We start from the raw sequence: 18918 nt of genomic DNA, 5'->3' as shown, positions 1-18918 counted from the left end.
ATGTTAACTAAATAGAACTAATTGATAGATGAAGGAAAAGGTGGCACGAAGATGGGAAAAGAAAGAACCATATGCAATAGATGAAGAGCGAGGAGTTGAAGACAAAATGCTAAGTTAGATGTCCTCTGCAACTGCGTCCAGATCAGATACTAGGATTCTTGGAAGATATCAAACTCGGAATTACATATAAACACTCAAAGTAAATAGTTAATTTTCCTTAATTTTCACAGTCATTACATTTTCTCAACTGAACTAGAAATTAGAAGTTTAAAGCCCTGCTTCCTAGAATATTTTGAATTTCAGTTAATTTCCCATTAGTGATCATGCATGTGCATGTTTGTGTGTGTAGATAATGCTAAAGTATATTTTGAAAAGGGCAACTCATTAAACTCTATTTGGATGAAAATTTCCAGTGAAAATAATTTCACAAAGGTAAAGTAGCTATATATTAAGGGATCTTACTTTATAGCTACCTAAAGCAGGGATCGCTGGGTGTTTTTTTTTTTATCTCTACTTATTAATCTGAATATACTTTGCCCATTTAATCTGAAAACAAAGAGATGTTTATGAAAATACATAATAATGAGTACATTCTAATTGCTTTATTTTCTTCAGATAATTGGGAACACTTGTGTTACTATATGAAAAGCAGTAAGTAACCTTCAAGAATCTGCTAGTGTCTTTAAAAAGTGTGATTTGACATCCACTGTCAATCTGCAGGACACTATGACGCTGCAGTGGTGATAAAGCATCAATGATGGATGGCACCACCCAAGCCACCATTCTAATAATGAACTAATGATTCATCCTCAAGGTGCTTTTGAAACATGATTAAGCCTCCAAACATTTCACTAAGGGTAGGTTCTCATTACGCCAATCTTCTCAAAGAGAACCTAAAATAATTTTACCAAGGTCATATAGTGAATGACTCAATGATAAAAGTTTGGAACAGCAAAAAAACAACACAAAGAACCCCAGACTCCCAACACCCAACTCCTATGGCAAGCCCTACTCATTAGTACTACAGGGAAGCCTTTCAGGATGATTTATTTCTAACTGACCTTCTCTGGTGGCCACTGGCAAGTGTTTGCCAAAATGTCACTGAGCAAAAACCTCCTCATAATGCCATGTATTATAAAATGAGTATGTCAAGAATCAGATGAAAATGTCATCAGTGACACTGACAACAATAAAGAAAATATTCTACAGATTTAAGGAATGGGAAAAGATCTAAAGGGGGAACAATTACCAGAGAAAATGTCATCAGTGACTACATAAACAAAAAAAAAGGAAAACAGACCACGGCTTTAAGGGAAGAAGACACAAATTAAAGCAGAAAAAATTACCTGAGGATCAAATGCTCTGTAAGGGATCAGAAAGGGGAAGAAAGACTCCTTTTACAAAGGCTTGTGGGGAAACTACTTCCCGTTGAGAGATTGTCCTGCTCCTGGGTAAAAGGGAGACAGGGAGACGGAGGCAACACGTCTAAGCACCTGTGAGAGCTCTTCAGATAGGAGTTGCAAATCACTCAATTTCTTATTTGCATGTGAAAATGAATGACATAATTTGTGAATGTCAAAAGTAGTCACAGAAAGTTAAATAGGAATTGAACAAAATTTCCTCCTTGTTGCCCTTAAAATAGAAAGTCAAAAGTTGTTGATTTTCCCACTTTGAAATCTTTGGAAGTAAGTTTCACTTGTATAAATACTCAAAAATCAAACAACCCAGTTGGATACGTCTACTCTTGAAATTTTTTTTTAAATGCGATTCACTGAGAAAATTACTTTTACAGTAAGACTTGGGATATTTATTTAAAATGGACCTAGCTTGCAAATGTGATTACTGAAGTCAATGATTACAGCTCATTACTGATGATTAGAATATATTTTTTGTATATTTGGGAATTTTCATCTGCATATGATTGGCACTTTTAAATAATAACTTTAATAGAACTTCCAAAATAAAACATGTTCACTTTTGATTACCTGCCTGAGAATGAACTCTTTTGAAGATTTACCATAGTCCAGGTTTAATCCTAAACTGTTCCACCTAAATCCTTACAAGGACACCACCCTCTCAACAATGAAATGAAATCAATGCTAATATGAACATCAATAAAACAGGTACATGTTCAGATTTCCTGCAACCTTGGATTACTATCCCATGTTCTCCCCCATCCTTATGCCAAGCCCATCACTGTGGATCATCACAAATTCTAAACACTTTATCAAATGCAATTTGCACATAGTTAGAGGACTGAAATGTAGCATACAACTAACTGTGACAAGCTAGTAAGAATAAGGCAACCATTCAAATAAAACTTCAGAAAAATACTGTCGATGGGGGAAAGAATCACAAGTAAAATATACGTGCATACAATAAGCAACAGCGTGCAGCATTATAAAATTACTGTGACCTGGTCCCTTTCTAAACACCTACATTTTCAAAATGGGAGACTACCATCAAGTAGTAGGGCTGTCTGGTGGATGTGTAAATGTCTGCCAGGGCCTGTGTGCTGATACTTTATACTTTCTCCCTCTAACAAGCTGCACTCTCATACACTACATGGAGATGGATGGCTGCTGAGAACCAGCACCCCCAAAAATAAGCTCTTCTGCAATATATTGATGTCTCAGTACTGGGGATAAACTTGTGAAAGAAAAATCTTAGAAACAAAAAGAAGATGGGCATCTCTTTAAATATACAAATGACTAAACATGTCTAACTTCAATAAGGCTATGATATCTAAAATACTAAGTGCATTCTAAGTAATGTACATTTCTTTGAAGACAGTTATCCCATAAATGTATATAAATCTGCAGAAAGATATGGTACAGAAAAAGATGTTTTTTCAAATTCATTACTAAAAATTTAATGAAGCCAGGGCATTGTCTTGACATATTTTGTCATCACCTTTCCAAATAAATTGCTGCTGCATGAATACCATGTTTTTCCAGGGTTTTTTTGTCTTCATTTGTTTTTGTTTTTTTTTTAACCAGTAAGGTGAACCTGTTGTCACTTGTATCCATGTACCTCACACAAACCACCACTTTGTTAGAGAATTCAGTAAATGCCTCTTTAGCTCTTCAATTACATTTATAAAGCATTTTTAAAGGTAAAGTCTACATCCATTAAATGAACTTGAGTACTCTGACTTATTTTGACTTGAGCTATTTCTTGACTGACTTGAGCAGTTCATTTTTTTCCCTCTTACATTGAATACAAGTTTATGTTCACTAGATTTGATTGCCATCTAATCAATCACCATGCATTTAGTGAGCTTCTAGTTAGGAGACCAGGACCGCGAAAAAGTCACAATTCCCAGTTACAGTTTTACTCCTATGCTTTTATCAAAATGACATTCTAAGAAATTTATAATCCATCTAAATTCAAATTAAAACTAAAAGAAAAAAAAATGCAACTTTCCTCTCCCCAAAAATAAGATTCTCCAAACATATATTCAAATAAAGAAAGATATTTATTTGTGTGTATGTATAATACAATAAAATATCCATACAGTAAAATACACTGGTGATTTACTGACAGGAAAAATAGAGATTAATCAAAACCAAAAGTAAGAATTCAGTCTAAATTCAAGTTAGAAGGTAAACAAATGGAAATTGTATTTCCCAAATGAAACTAGTTCTCAAAATACCATAATAAATCATGGGGAAAATGGTCCAGGCTTTATTTAGCAGGCAATAAAACCCTGAGACAGGTCCAGTTAATGCACGGCTATGTCAAATGCTAAGATGAGCTATGATATGTACGTCAGAATCACCTACTAGTATCAGCTGGTTTATGATGTATGATTATTAGGGTGATGGTTAAAATTAAAAATAAAAGCATTTCAAAAATGAAAAGACTCCCATTTCTATTGTTGGGATTTCTGTGGTAGGTATTAGTACCGTTATTGACTATCTGCCTTGGAAGTTATGTCCTTACTTATTATTAGAAGACATTATTAGAAGATGTTGAAAGCAAAAATATAGTGATTAAACCTCAGCCACAGCTCTTCTAAGGGAGGATCTCCTCCATTCTACTTCTCCCAAACTTGACAAGGATGTAATCTTAATACTAGGAAACACCACAAACTATTTTTAAATATATATAAAATCAAGGCCTTATATTTATGTATTTTTTAATTTGTAATTGTATTCACAGTATTCCTTTTCAGACTCAAATGAGCCCCGAAGAGCTCTCCTTTTTCTCCATGCATTTTTTAGATGAATACTCAAGATTAAATAGGAACACTACAAACTGCAAACAGATGTTAGTTCATTGTAATATTTATTTTATTCAATGATACCTGTTTTATTATAATACCTTTACAATGCTATTTAGCTTGTACTTATATTCAATTGATTCCAACAGTAGGTTTAACTGGTTATTGCAACTAACAGTATGTTTAAAGTCAAAATAAGCTGTTGGAGGTAGTTTGATAGATGGGATTAAGGTCAGGCAGATAGATTTACATTCCACCCTCACTCTGCACTTAGTAGCTGTGATCATCAGCAAGATATTCTACATCTCTGAGCCTCATTTTACCTTATCTATGAAATAGGGTATAATGACACCTGTATCATAGAGTTGATATAATAATTAAATGAGAAAATGAGTAATAATGCTCTTATAGCAGGCCTAAGAATATAAAATTCTCAACATGGAGCAGCTACAAAGTCAATCTCAGTCACCAACTGCTATATAACAAACCACATCAAAACTTACAAGTATTTAAAAAAAAAAAACAGTTCTTACTCACAACTCCATGGGCCAGCAATTTGGACTGGACTCAGCTGAGAATTTCTGCTGGTTTCATTTATGGGCCTGCAGAATCTGAAGGCTTGTCTGAGGCCGGCTGGTCTAAAATGGCTTAACTCACATATGAAACTGTTGGTTCTGGCTCTTGGCTAGACCTCTATCTCCCCATGGTCTACCATCCACAGAGACTAGTCTGGGCTTCATCAAGTGGTGACAGAATCCAGAAAGGCAAAAACAAAAGTTGTGAGGTCTTTGAAGCCAAAGCTTGGGAGTCCCACAATATAATTTCCACCATATTCTATAGGTCAGAGCAAGTTGCAAAGCCATGCCAGAAACAAGAGGATAGAGAAACAGATGCCATGTCCTGACGAAAGATAGGCAATGTCACATTGCACAAAGGTATGCATATGGAAAAGCTTTTGGCTAATAATTTACATCTCCTAAAGTCTGCAAAATAGTGGTTAATTGTTTAGCACCTATCCTATCTTTCAACTATAAGTAATTGCAGAATTCAAGTTTTGAAGGTCAAAAAGAAAGTCTAGATTAAGTTTCTTCCAAACTAGAATAACATTGTTCTGCTGCTTCAGTGACAGATTTTGAAAGACCAATAATATATAGTTCAAGTGACTGATACCATCATTTAGGATTCTTTGTTTTTCCTTTCTAAGAGTCTTCAATACTTTTCTATTTGATCTAATCAATAAATTCATATTCATCTGATTCAATATTTTTACCTTTGACAAGCAGCTTTGTAACTGAATATTCCACCAGCAGTATCACTGAGAAATCTGGATCAAGTATGTAATACTTCTAGAAACTATTTGTAAAGAAGTAAAGAAAAACATATCATTGTATAAAGTACGTATGCCTTTTTTTCTTCTCTTTGAAAATGATCACTTAAGAAAAACTCAAGTTTTGTGATAAATTTAATTAGCTAGGCCCAGATTCACACCAAATTAAGGATAAGAGAAATAAATTAAAGAAAATAATTTTTATACTTAGTAAGAAGCAGAAAGTAGAATGCCAAAACAAAACATGAAATTTACCTTTAATTTACTGTATGCAATCTCATTTTAAGGAATACCTTTCTGAACTTCTTGTCACAGCCACAAAAAGTCATAAAACGATTATTGCTACTAGGACTTCCCTCAATGTGCATTTCTCTAAAAGATTCATTTTGAGAGCTACAATCCTTAATACAATATAATCTATTGGTCCAAATAATTTCATGGGGCAGGATAGCCACTAAACACACTGCATGGTAACAACTGCTCCTTACGGAAGAGAGGAAATGAAAGGAAGAACTCCTTGCTGTTTGACAATACAGCCAACAGAAAAGCAGTTTGGGGAAAGGCTGAGACCCCACTAATGACATTTCTACATTTTCCAATGAAGAACTGATTCCCAAATTTGCTTTTTTTTTTTTTTCAGCTGAGGATCTATTACAACATGGCTCCATAGGGAAACAGTTCGAAACTCAAGTAGGTTTCAATTTTAGACAAATTTATGCTGCCAAAATTATAATACTCAATAATGGAAAACTTCAGTAACATGAAGTGACACTTAAAAATCCTGATTACATTACAAGAAGCCACATGAGAAACCAAATCCATATTCATCTAGAGAAAATGCCACCAGCCCGTGCCACCTTTGGTGGCTAGGTATTCCTCCTCCTATGTGAACAAGGCACTTTAGTGTACGTTATTGAAATCAGATCATTTTGATTGATAGTTAGGGAATAATAAATCCATGCTACAGTTCCTGAATAGGTAATCTACTCCTTAACTTATTTTTAAAGGAAACCTTATAAATGTCTCAAATACTCTTATTTTGCTTCAATTATTTCAGTCTTACATGGGTGATAGATACATAGGGCCACATGGGATAGCTATCACTTTTGAAAAATAGTGACTTTTCTAACATTCTTTAATTATATTGCTTACTAATCTTAATTGCCACGATTTCAAAAGACAGTTCCAAAGTGCATCTTGAACAAACAGAAAAGCAATTAGCCTAAATTAATTGCTTTGCTGATGTGATTTGCAGTAGGTATGCTTGGTGGTTTTGAAACTCCTGCCAGTGCTTTCACAACTTGATGTTCTGATGATTTTTTAGCCCATTTTTGCACCAGAGCAATTAACCAGATAATTGTTCTAATGTGAACTTGGCCTTAATCAGTATGTTTAGGTTCATAGTAGCAATTAACCAAATATTAAACATACTTTAAAAAGCAGCACTTAAAAGTGCTACAAGAAGAGTTAAGAAAAAAATTTGCAACATTTTTCTTCATAGAGCCATATTTTTCTTACCAAGAAGCAGAAAAAAGCTGTAACTGTCTCCTCTGTTTCTTTTCGACTAACACAAGGTATCATTACATAGGAAAGGCAAGTGAAGTTTCTGCTTCTGCATTTACAAGTATTCTAAAGACCCTATTAAAAGGGCAAAATCCACTGATTCAACATTAAAATCCTATTTATTGTTCAAAAACTGAGGCTATGACTTTCAGATAAAGAGCATGCAATACATAAAGCAAGTTCCTTCTTAATCCAGACAATCACATTAAATCCTCACTTTATTAAGTATCAACTTTATTTGGAAATAAATAGATCTGGAAGAGAGAGAGCATTTGAACCAGTTGCCTGGATTTCAGCCAGAGTTTAAGCCAAATTTAAAAGCAGATTTCTTCACCCAACAAAAGAGGCATTTATAATTATCTCACCATGCAGGTATTAAATGACTTCTCTGAGGTGGGCCCTCTATGAGGTGCAGACCCAGGTCCTCCTTACAAGGAGAGAGACTCATAAACAAAACAAGCAGCCACACAATGACACAGGCCACCAAGACAGTGATGTGCTGTGGATTCAGCCAGACAGTAACGTGAAGCAGCACTTCATCATGACCACCATTATTATTTCTCTTCTTTAAACATAAAGGAATCATATTCATTTTAAAGAAATTATTAGTAGTGCACTATATATGTTAATGAAACAAGTTTGCTTTTTCTGACTTCAATAGGCAAGGAGTTATTCTACATTATCTTAAATAAAATATTTTATCAGTTGAGGAATGATAAACATAAAACCTTTCAGTTTTCACAAGGCAAAAGGGTTCAAGCTAAAAGTGCTCTGTCATTCTACAAGCTTTCCGGCTTCCTTCCTAATTTTGGAGAGCGCCGTCACACAGAGAACAGCCCAGGCAGAGATGTGTCAGGTCTGCCGTTTTCAATTATGGCCAATTGAGTTCCAGCAATTTTCCTCTAGTTAAACATGTGTGTACCTATCTTCTAAAATATTTCTTTATGCCACTGTTCATAAAATATTTTAGGCTAATGCAAAATCCCTTGCACTAAATTAATAACTAATCACAGGAGATATTTATCATCTTGGGCCTTTTACAAGAAAATTGTCAGATTTAATCACCTTTCTCATATTTTCACTATTTATTGGGCTTCATTTATCACACATTTAAAATTTTTGACAACAGTGAGTTATTTTAATTACCATTTCTGCTTGGGGATTAAGAATAAGACAACTCCCAGAGGAAATGCAGAAGGGAGGGATAGTCATAAATTTGTTCAAGCAGTCAATAAACTATAATCATTTTCATCAATGAATGAAGATTTTCTTCATTGTTGGCAATTTTTAAACAGGTTTGAGGTTAGGATGCCTTCAAATCCATGGGTGCAGCACTGCATTCACCATCACATAAAATGGGTCCCATGCTTTTCCATAATTTGATCACAAATTATGATTTCATAACAGGTAAAATACATGTTTTTTTAATCCCATAAATTAAATGCCTAATAAAGCTGTTCATTAATATTTGTATTGCCTGAAAAACAAAAAAGCAGTAGCAGCATTTATAGTAACACATCCAGGAATGCCAATAATATGATGCTATAGAAGGCCTGTTAATTATTAGTAATTTGCAGATATATCTACTTATGCATTATTGTTCACTAGGAACCAAAGACAAAGCAGAAATTTGAAATTACCATTATATGTTAGAACTATCACAAAAATTCACATTATTCCATAAGATAAAATAATGTGAACATAGAGAATCATTACACAAACTCATCCACATCAAATCCAGTTTTCATCCTATCTCCAGAATTGGAGTTAAAAATCAAAGCTGGCTGAGACACGTACATCTCATATAGATTTTCCTTTCAAGTGATTTAACTAGGTGAAATACTCTAGTGTTTTATAATTCACAATCACAATATACGTTGGTCATGGGGATGGTAGTACAGCACGGAGAATATCATGAATGGTTTTTTAACATCTTACTACACTGACAGACAGAGACTGCACTGGAAAGGGTGCAGATTTAATAACAGGGGTGACTGTTGAACCACCGGGTTGTACATTTGAAACCAACATAAGATTGCATATCAACGATACTTCAATAAAAAAAAAATACTGCAGTGTTTTATACCAACTAATACTTCCTTAAAATTTTTATTTAGTCACTAGATGTATTTAAAGAACTAATATCAGAACCAATATCATCATGTACCAAACAATGAAAAAGTTATTTTAATTTTGAATACACTAAGGATCTCATCTGAGACCAAATGCACAAATCATTTTATCAGAGAAATTTCACCTTTTGCAGAAAAGCATCATCAGCTATTTGACAAATCACATATACCCAGGAAAACTGTACAAATTAGTTATGGCAAGTATTTTTTATCAAAAGTTCTAAAAACCTTCAATGAATTTCCTTCTTTTTTAACTTAGTGACAAGTTATTCAGAGTATATACCCAGTATTCTATTTTATGCTGTAATGGTTAAGTGTTTGCTGCAAGTGGCAGGGGGCATTTATAAATAATAATATATTTGTAAAAATAAATGTGTATCATCACATGCTTCAATAAATACCTATTAAAAATTAATTTGTGAAATTCCTTTGGATATCAACTATAAGCCACATGTGATATAAAATACAAATACGGGCAAGATTTCCTACTTTTATTCAAGGAATTTAGTAAGAAATGCAGAGGATTTACAAATGGAGTTGTTGAGGAAAAGGTGTTTTATTGCAAAATTAGCTGTTTTAAAAATCTGCAACCCTGTGTAATACAGCAAGATATCTAAAACATGGTATCTCTCAGATATCCATAGGGAAAAGAGAAGGTAACATTCTAATGATGTTCACAGTGATGGAGCACAGTCTAATGTCTGAGGTGGGATTCCCATACACTTTATCACCCAAACCATTACACTCTGGAACACAGAAGGGAGCAGCAGTGCAAAAGCTAACCCTGACAGAATTCCAAAGCAACAGGAATGGTCGGGACTGTCCTGAGCAAATCAGGACCTGAGGTCACTCTAGGTCTGAGGTAGGATAAGGACCTGGGACACCAGAGCTTGGACTTTGAAAACACACGGGAATGGATTCTAGTCTTGGTTCCACCACTTAGTAGTCTGCGAGCTGTCTAACCTCTCCAGACTTAAATTCATTCATTTGAAAATGGGGTTAATTTCTTCCAAAGGATTGTTACGAAGATTAAATCAAACACCGTGTGCAAACACAGCACAATGTATGGCACAAACTGTAATAAGTGGTAGCTGTTGTTAACTGTTATTATTATCATTGGTCCAAAGACAAGAGAGAGAAAATATTACACACTCTGACCTCACAAGCACTACAAAAATCAATCATGGTTTTAAAGAAAGGGTCTAAGGGATAGATGGGCAAAGAAGGCATCATTTTTGTAGATGGTTTGGGAGCCTGAACAATAGTTATTCCAACACTATACTATTCTTCTAGGGACAGTCTTGCAAATAATTGTAAATATAAAAAAGAATGTCAGAAAATATGCCAATCTTAAATAAGTGTCACTAGCTCAGAAAGACCCAATTCTGTTCCTAGAAACCTTCTGGAACTCAGTAAAATACATTTATTATTCTTTTTGCGAAAATATGAATAAATATCATAGGTAAAACATAAAACTACGCAGTACATTACAGAAATAAGCTTTTGAAGTTCATTTTCACAAAGGCCATGTAACCAGCTCAGCCACATTATTAGGCACCAAAAGTATGCAGACAGACTGCTCTGTGCCCTAAACAGGCAGAACAGTGCTGCTATAAATACCAACACGGAACTGCTTCAGTAGTTAGCATTATTTTTGCCGCCTCTTTATTTCCAAGTTTTCAGGCTTTTACAAGACAAAACTGCTCAAACTTCACAATCAGTACTCCAAGGTGAAAAGTATTTCCCTCCTTCAGACCACTTAACTTTGATAGAAAACAAAATATTCTCAAACTCAAATTCAACTATGCCTGCTGGATTTAATGGATAGGTTTGTGCCCCTTGGGCAATCTTTAAACCTCAGTCTCTAGGAGAATTAAGTAATATTAGGGGATTGAAATGAAATAAAATTCTAAGCCCACTGTGACATGACATTCACAGGAAGATGGTAGATTATCCACCCAGTCCTTGAACACTTATAAATACAATATATAGCATATGTTCACAAAACAATTCTTGGAAATAAAACACAATGGGCACTCAGCAAATATTTTATATCACCAACACCTGCTCAAATCCTCTCTGAACTTTAATTCTAAATGTCACCGTTTTTTATTGAATCAACAGAAATTTGAAAGAAGAAACAGAATAAACATCCAGAGAAGATCAAGGGAGTTAGAAAAATCTTTATAGAAAGCCTCATTGAGTTTTACATGAGCCAGGGTGCTGTCAGTCTCCCTACAAGGGGCGGTAGAGTAATCTGTCACTCTACAGCTTCAACCTAAGTACACCTAAAAGACTAAGAGCCATACACAGAAAAAGAGAAGACAAAGAATAGCATCAAGACTTTTCTTAATGCTATAAACAAAGGAGTTATGAATCAAATACTAAGCACTGCAAATAAATTCATTTTAAATCACAAGCTTAAAGTTGGAGGGAATTTAGTAAAGTGGTTCAATTCTCTTTATAATATAGGAAACTTTTTTATAACTCTTGTTTGAACACTAAGTGAAAGTGAGCTCTCCATTCGGGAAGGGAGTCAATGAAAATGAAAGATTTAACTAATTTGAAGCTGAATTCTGTCTTCCTTTGTAACTTCGAAATGCTGTTCAAAGTTCTGATGTCTGAAATAATGAACAACTAATTTAGGTAGACCAATTGACTCTATTTACCTATTAATATAGTTTATCAGACTCAATTTAAAAAGAGCTATTTGATTTAAATTAAGGAATATCTACAATTCTCTACATTTTGTATTTTAATAGAGGAGAATTCAGTTTGTAGACTGGATGGCAACAAGTAGATAAAATAAGAGAATGGATCATGCCTGGTGGGAATAGTGGAGGACTGGAGAATGACAAAAGAGAAAAGCCCATTCCTCATCCTGGAAAGACTGTTGATTTGGGAAAATCTGAGTCCAGTGATTCTAGGTTTTCAACTTTTCCAACTGTGGGGAAGTTGGGGTTCCTATGGCCAGGATCCTCACCGAACTTAAACCACCTGATGATGTAACTGGCCTGTTGCTAGGCTACCGCTTCCACACCTTTAGGCAATAAGCTATTATTATGCTATATAGAGAGCTCGGCCCAGTGCTCTGGGTGGAGACAGAGACGCTAGTGCTCAACCTACCACCGGGAGAACAAGCCAGGTAATAAACCCTTTCACCCCAAAGAAACATTCTACTGTCGTTTCTTTGGTCACACTGAATCCATAGCAAACTTGCCGGGGGCTGAAACCCACTGGCAAGACACCAACAGTAGGCACAAATTCAGAATCTTTATGTGAAGTATTTCAATTTTTAAAGTGTTGGGTACTAATTCAAATTTTTAAGTATTGTATAGGCCAACAAAACAGTTTTGTGGGCTGGACTCAGTATGGTCCAGCAGTTTGCTTTAAATGGTCTTATAACTTTAAATGGTCTTATTTAAAAGTTTCACTTAAAGAGGAAATGTCTGTGGTTACTATTCTACACACTAGTACATATAAAGTGAAATAGCAACATACTGTAAATGTCATTTTACACTTGAAAGAAACTGGTCATAATAATCTAAGATTTAAAATCCTCCAAATGTTAGAGTGTCCACTGATGCACTAGCCCCTTTATATAAACAAAAGATTCAGAGAGCAAAATTAACTCCTTAAAGAAAGTGTCCTGAGTTATCGATGCTCAATAAAATGACTTTTTTAAACTTGAAATTCAAAGAATTAATCTCTGTTCAGCAAGTTTATCTCGTTGGTAACATAGTTTACTTTAATAAGCAGCCTGACTTTTGTTATACTTTGTGACTTTAGCTGCTAGATGCTAGAGAATCTTTCACTTCTCTCATTATCCTCTACTGTTATCCTAATTTATGCACAAATATGGTCAACTGTCAATGAAAAGGTCACATATTTGATAATGGGCATATAGATCATAAGACTAAACATTTTTTAGACTGCTAAAAAATTGAAAAAATGGAGAGATTAATTCCCTTTGATAGCCAACTTAAAAATTAAAATAGTTTTTACAATGAGGTATCACCTCACACCAGTAAGGATAGCTGCCATCCAAAAGACAAACAACAACAAATGTTGGCGAGGCTGTGGAGAAAGGGGAACCCTCCTACACTGCTGGTGGGAATGTAAATTAGTTCAACCATTGTGGAAAGCAGTATGGAGGTGCATCAAAATGCTCAAAACAGACCTACCATTTGACCCAGGAATTCCACTCCTTGGAATTTACCCTACGAACGCAGCAATCAAGTTTGAGAAAGACAGATGCACCCCTATCTTTATCGCAGCACTATTTACAATAGCCAAGAATTGGAAGCAACTTAAATGTCCATCAGTAGATGAATGGATAAAGAAGATGTGGTACATATACACAATGGAATACTACTCAGCCATAAGAAGAGGAAAAATCCTACCATTTGCAGCAACATGGATGGAGCTGGAGAGTATTATGCTCAGTGAAATAAGCCAAGCGGAGAGAGAGAAATACCAAATGATTTCACTCATCTGAGGAGTATAAGAACAAAGGAAAAACTGAAGGAACAAAACAGCAGTGGAATTACAGAACCCAAAAATGGACTAACAGGTACCAAAGGGAAAGGAACTGGGGAGAATGGGTGAACAGGGAGGGATAAGGGGGGGGGGAAGAAGAAGGGGGGTATTAAGATTAGCATGCATGCATAGTGGGGGGAGGAAGAAAGGGGAGGGTGGGCTATACAACACAGAGAGGACAAGTAGTGATTCTACATTTTGCTATGCTGATGGACAGTGACCGTAATGTGGTTTTTAGGGGGGACCTGATATAGGGGAGAGCATAGTAAACATAGTATTCTTCATGCAAGTGTAGATTAAAGATTAAAAAAAAAAAAGCAGTTCCTGTGTGCTGACCTCCAATGAGTTCTGCACAGTAGTATAGAGGGCATGTCAAAGTGTGGGCAAAGGGTCTGTTTGTTTCTATGCAGAAGATCAAGGCCTAGCTTGGATACCCAGAAAATGAACTAAGATACGATATGAGGAGGAGCTTCCGGCATCAGCACTCTCTGGAGGACTTGTGCCGGGGGATGATCATCAAAAAGCCTCCACAGGGGTCCGGACGATGCTGCGGTTGTGGCTGCATCCACCCCACCGTTTCCTGGACTTGCCATTGGAATGAGGAGGGAGATGTCTAGGCTGGCATGTGCATACAGTGAGACAACAAATTTGACCGGATCTGTACTGCTGGAACTCAACCAGGAGTTGGGAGGGGTGCAAGTTGTAGCGCTCCAAAATCTTACAACTATAGACTATCTACGGTTAAAAGAACATAGGGGTTTGTGAAGAGATCCCAGAAATGGGTTGCTTTAATCTGTCTGACTTCTCTCAGACTGTTTAAGTACAGTTGGACAATATCCATCATATCATAGACTAATTTTCACAAATGCCTAGGGTGCCTAAATGGTTTTCTTGGCTTCAGTGGAGATGGCTGGTAATTATAGATTTGCTTTGTTTATGTCACCATATTTCTATTATGTTAATATGTGTGCGCAAGTTAGTTAGTAGTTTAAAACCTATACATACTTAAGGTACTCTACAAGAAGATATGTCAGAGAAATAATCAATCCTCCCATGTTTTCTTCCATATGCTACCTCTATAGCTTTTCTTCTTCCTTCCTAATTACAACCCTTAAATAGAATTCGTGCCTCATATCAAATTTACCGAGTATCATAATTCCTCCAGGTGGTAAAGATACCTCGAGACAAGTGCTGGGCATAGAAGCCACAGGGCATAAATCTGCAAAGAAGTAAAAAGCTAACCTTTTCAAACAATATGGCTTCTCTCTTACTTACCAACTTTACCTTTCCCTGTATGGCCCCAGAAGATGACTGGTTAGCCAGAGACGGGTAAGATTCCTCAAGGGAGGAACAACCTAAGACAGGCACAGTCGCAGGGGGGCCATCAGGTGAGAAATTGGGGAAAAACAGTGGTGAAGCTTAGAACCTCACCCCCACCCCCTGTGTTGAGAGAAAGCTTCTGCATCCATGGATGTTTTATTGCCCTTGTCTAGCTCGGATTAGCACATAGTCTACAGGCACACACCTGATCATCTATAATTGCTCTCTTACAACACTAAACTATGTTTTCTACCTTTATCTTGCATCTACCTACCACTTCAGCAGTTTATTAAAAATAAAAATAATAATAAAGGGAGAAATGTGGGATCCACATATAAATCAAGTATAAAAATCAAACGAATATTCATACTTGACCTGATTGTTTATAGTTCATAATGCATGATCAAAACCGAAAGTTTCTAATGATGACTGCCCTTGTACTGTTCACCATGTAAGAACTTATTCACTATGTAAGAATTCGTTCACCATGTAAGAACTTGTTCGTTATGCTTCAGAAGATTGGAGACTGAAGAGAACTAGGCTTGAGATGGATTAATGACTGTGCATTGAGCATTCACCCCCCTATACAGAATTTTATTGTTGTTAACAACCATTTGATCAATAAATATGAGAGATGCCCTCTCAAAAAAAATTTTTTTAATAGTTTTTGTAAAGATCTATTAAAATCAAGTAGATTTCATTTCATTCTTTCACCAAAAAAGAACAAAAGATGCATTGTAAGCAGATAACTATAAAGATGCCCAGAACCATCCAGTTTTTTACATTATCAGTTTTTGACATCCAAAGCATGCTACTTTTGGACTCTGTGGCAAACATACAAAAACAATGAAGACCAAATTGGATGTGAGATAACATAAGATTTATATCAAATAGAAATAAATATTTCAATAAACTTAGAATCTGAGAGATGGAGGAGACATAACAACCCGATGTTTAATTTAAATCACTGATAGAAATAGTCAGTGTCCTCTTTTTATAAACCACCTGGATTTTATTTGTATTCAAAAGCAATGGTAAATGTCAAATGACTACTAGACCATCCTTCTGAATACAAGAAAATATCATGCTGTTTAACTTTCTAAACACAAAAAGTGCTTTTAAAAAAACAAAGATAAAGAACAGCATGTCTTAGTCACACAGAGCAATTCAAGAACCACAAAATGCTATAAGGCACCATAAGCACAACAGTAAAGGACTACATATTACTACATATTTTAAAATTCAGAACTTCGAAAGAAAAGTTCATAGATAAGAACTTTCAAAATCCAGGGTAAATCTTGTATCTACAGATCTGAGTATCAAAGTTCATCTTCATGTAAGGGATCCTTCATTAAAGCTGGCAGCATTAAAAACAGATCCTTTTCACATGTGCTACAATATCTAAAGCTTCTATTATACTTTTATTATGGAAGAAAGTAATGAGATTAGTCTTTAAAAAGCTAAGAATTTTTCATACAAATGTCAACAGTGTGTGAATGCCAGCTATGAAACAGAAAATTGACTCATTAGCCATTTGCTTTTTCTTGTTTGTCCTCACCCAGTTTTTACTGCATCAATGATGGAAAAATGTATCCATCAGAAAAGCCAAAGAAAAGTCAAAGAAATGGTCTAAATTTAATTGGAAAAGTATGACCTTCCACTGAACAAAAGATGTTGAAAGGAGTAAAAGAGAACATGTGTAAAGTGCCTATCAATTACCTGGGTCATAAAGGTTACTTTCCCCCCTTCTATCCTTACAAGACTCACTATCATCACACTCACGAAGTCCTGTGCCACCTAAAGAGAGCAACCTTTGAGAGCAGCAGGGACTCAGGGTTCCCCAGTCTGAGACACAGTACCCAGTATTTAGTAGGGGGTTAATAAATGCCTCCTGATTTACTAGAGGATAATAATAATGAACAAATGTAAAACACACGCTAATTGATAGGCTGAATGCATTAGTGCATTCCAGTGCCCTCTATATGAAAGGTTACTAACCCATCTTGGCTAAGTGCTGAAATTATAATTAAGTCTGACGGGAAGTCCCAGATTTATACCAATATAATTACAAATATTACTTAGCTTAGTGATAGACTATGGCAAGAACAATGAGATGAGTAATTTAGATGATACTGCAAAGTGGGGTTTAATGTTTGAAACTTCTATTACAGTACACAGGATAAGTGCAAGTAGTGTAATTAAAACCTAAAAGAGTCTGATCTTTAAAACTCTACTGCTCAACCTCATTAAAATGCATGTTTTCTCAATTAATCCAAACTTTTCCATTAAAACATAAAAATACACTTTCATTCCTTGCAAATAAATCTCTACAGTACACATATTTAGGATCAAATACCAAATAACCATTATAGTTAAGTAGGAAAAAAATGTCTGAAATAGCAAGAGGTTTGAGTAGATGAAGCCTAACAAAGGGGAGAAAAGGCAAAGTCAAGGCTGCCCACTTTCTCATTTGTAAATACCCAGTTCGGCTAAATAAGCATCTGAAGAGCTGTAAGATTAGAAATCCCTGAGTATCTTTGTTTAAATGACATAAACTTAAGCAAAATGCTTACTTAGGAAATAATCCTTATAATCTTATGTGGACTGCATCTTATTTATTACCTTTGTATTCTCTAATTCCTGGCTCTTCTGCACATGCGAGGTACCCAGAAAATTGTTGTGGAAGTAAAGGCAATCATTTCTATAATCATTTCTTTGCAGAAACATTTTTTCCTCTTAATTCGATGCATTACTAACGGCAGTTTATCTCCATGTTAAGCTAACACTAAATACCACAGGGTGCTTATGTACTTTATTAGTTGTTATGAAAAACACTTAAAAGACTTTTTTAAGTTGTCATATAATTAACTGTAGGAGAATGATGATTATAAAGAAGAATTTCACTTTTAATGTTTTTATCAACTTTTTCTAGATTTCAATGTACTTTATATAGCAACAACTACTCAAAACCTGTAAATACCTTTTATAAATGATGACAATGTGTCCACTCTTCATTACAAAATTTTTTAAGAAAAATTTTACTAAAAAACAACCAAGTCAGTCTACCACACAATTTAAAGTGTAATGCAGGTAATTTAAGAAAATGCCATTAAAACCTAAAAGAGTCTGATCTTTATTAAAACTGGGGAAACTAACTGGGAAAAATGTGATTTTAATTTTTAAATATAAAAGGAAATTAAAAGTGGAGAGTGAAAATATCTTGAATTTAAATTATCTGACACAAGCATAATAAAACATCGCTCTTATTTGTGGAAAAGCATTTAAATCTGAATAGGTTATAATCTGAAATAGTGTTTTTCCTTTTGACAGCAAAATATTTTTGGTGGCTTATCTTTAAAAAAAAATAACTTACTCTTGAAAAGTTAATGGGCAAGAATCTTGTCTCATGCCTGTATTTACAAACCCACTAAGTTAACCAGTAGTATTAGAGTAGAATAGTGCTACTCTGAAGTTGTTTTTCTTATTGAAAATGTCTACTTTCAAGAGTTTTTGCATTTTTTAAGTTTCATGCACTATTTCAAAGAAAAATGGATTTATCACTGTTTATAAGAAAAAACTACCCATTTTACACATTTTTACACTATATATTAAGCTGTCCATCATGTGGCTTCCATTTTCAAAATAAATTATATTTGTACAGAGAATAAAAATCCTCCTTGAGAAAGGATCTCAATATATAATGTTTGAAATGATGTCTCACATTCTCCTCGATAAACAAAAGTAAAATTAATCACAAAAGTTATAAAAATACTAAAGTGAAAAATAGACAATATATCTTGTATTGGTGACAA

General features: G+C 34.9%; 1 protein-coding gene across 6 annotated transcripts in view; it reads right to left on the bottom strand.

The window, feature by feature from the left end:
• Positions 1-18918, bottom strand: part of FBXL17 (F-box and leucine rich repeat protein 17) — a 531544-nt gene that overhangs the window by 307058 nt on the left and 205568 nt on the right. The window lies entirely within an intron of this gene.

Source organism: Manis javanica, chromosome 1, assembly GCF_040802235.1.
Source record: "Manis javanica isolate MJ-LG chromosome 1, MJ_LKY, whole genome shotgun sequence".
NCBI classification, from domain to species: Eukaryota; Metazoa; Chordata; class Mammalia; order Pholidota; family Manidae; genus Manis; species Manis javanica.
Note: the sequence above shows the minus strand (reverse complement) of the source record. Positions and strands in the feature narration are given on the sequence as shown.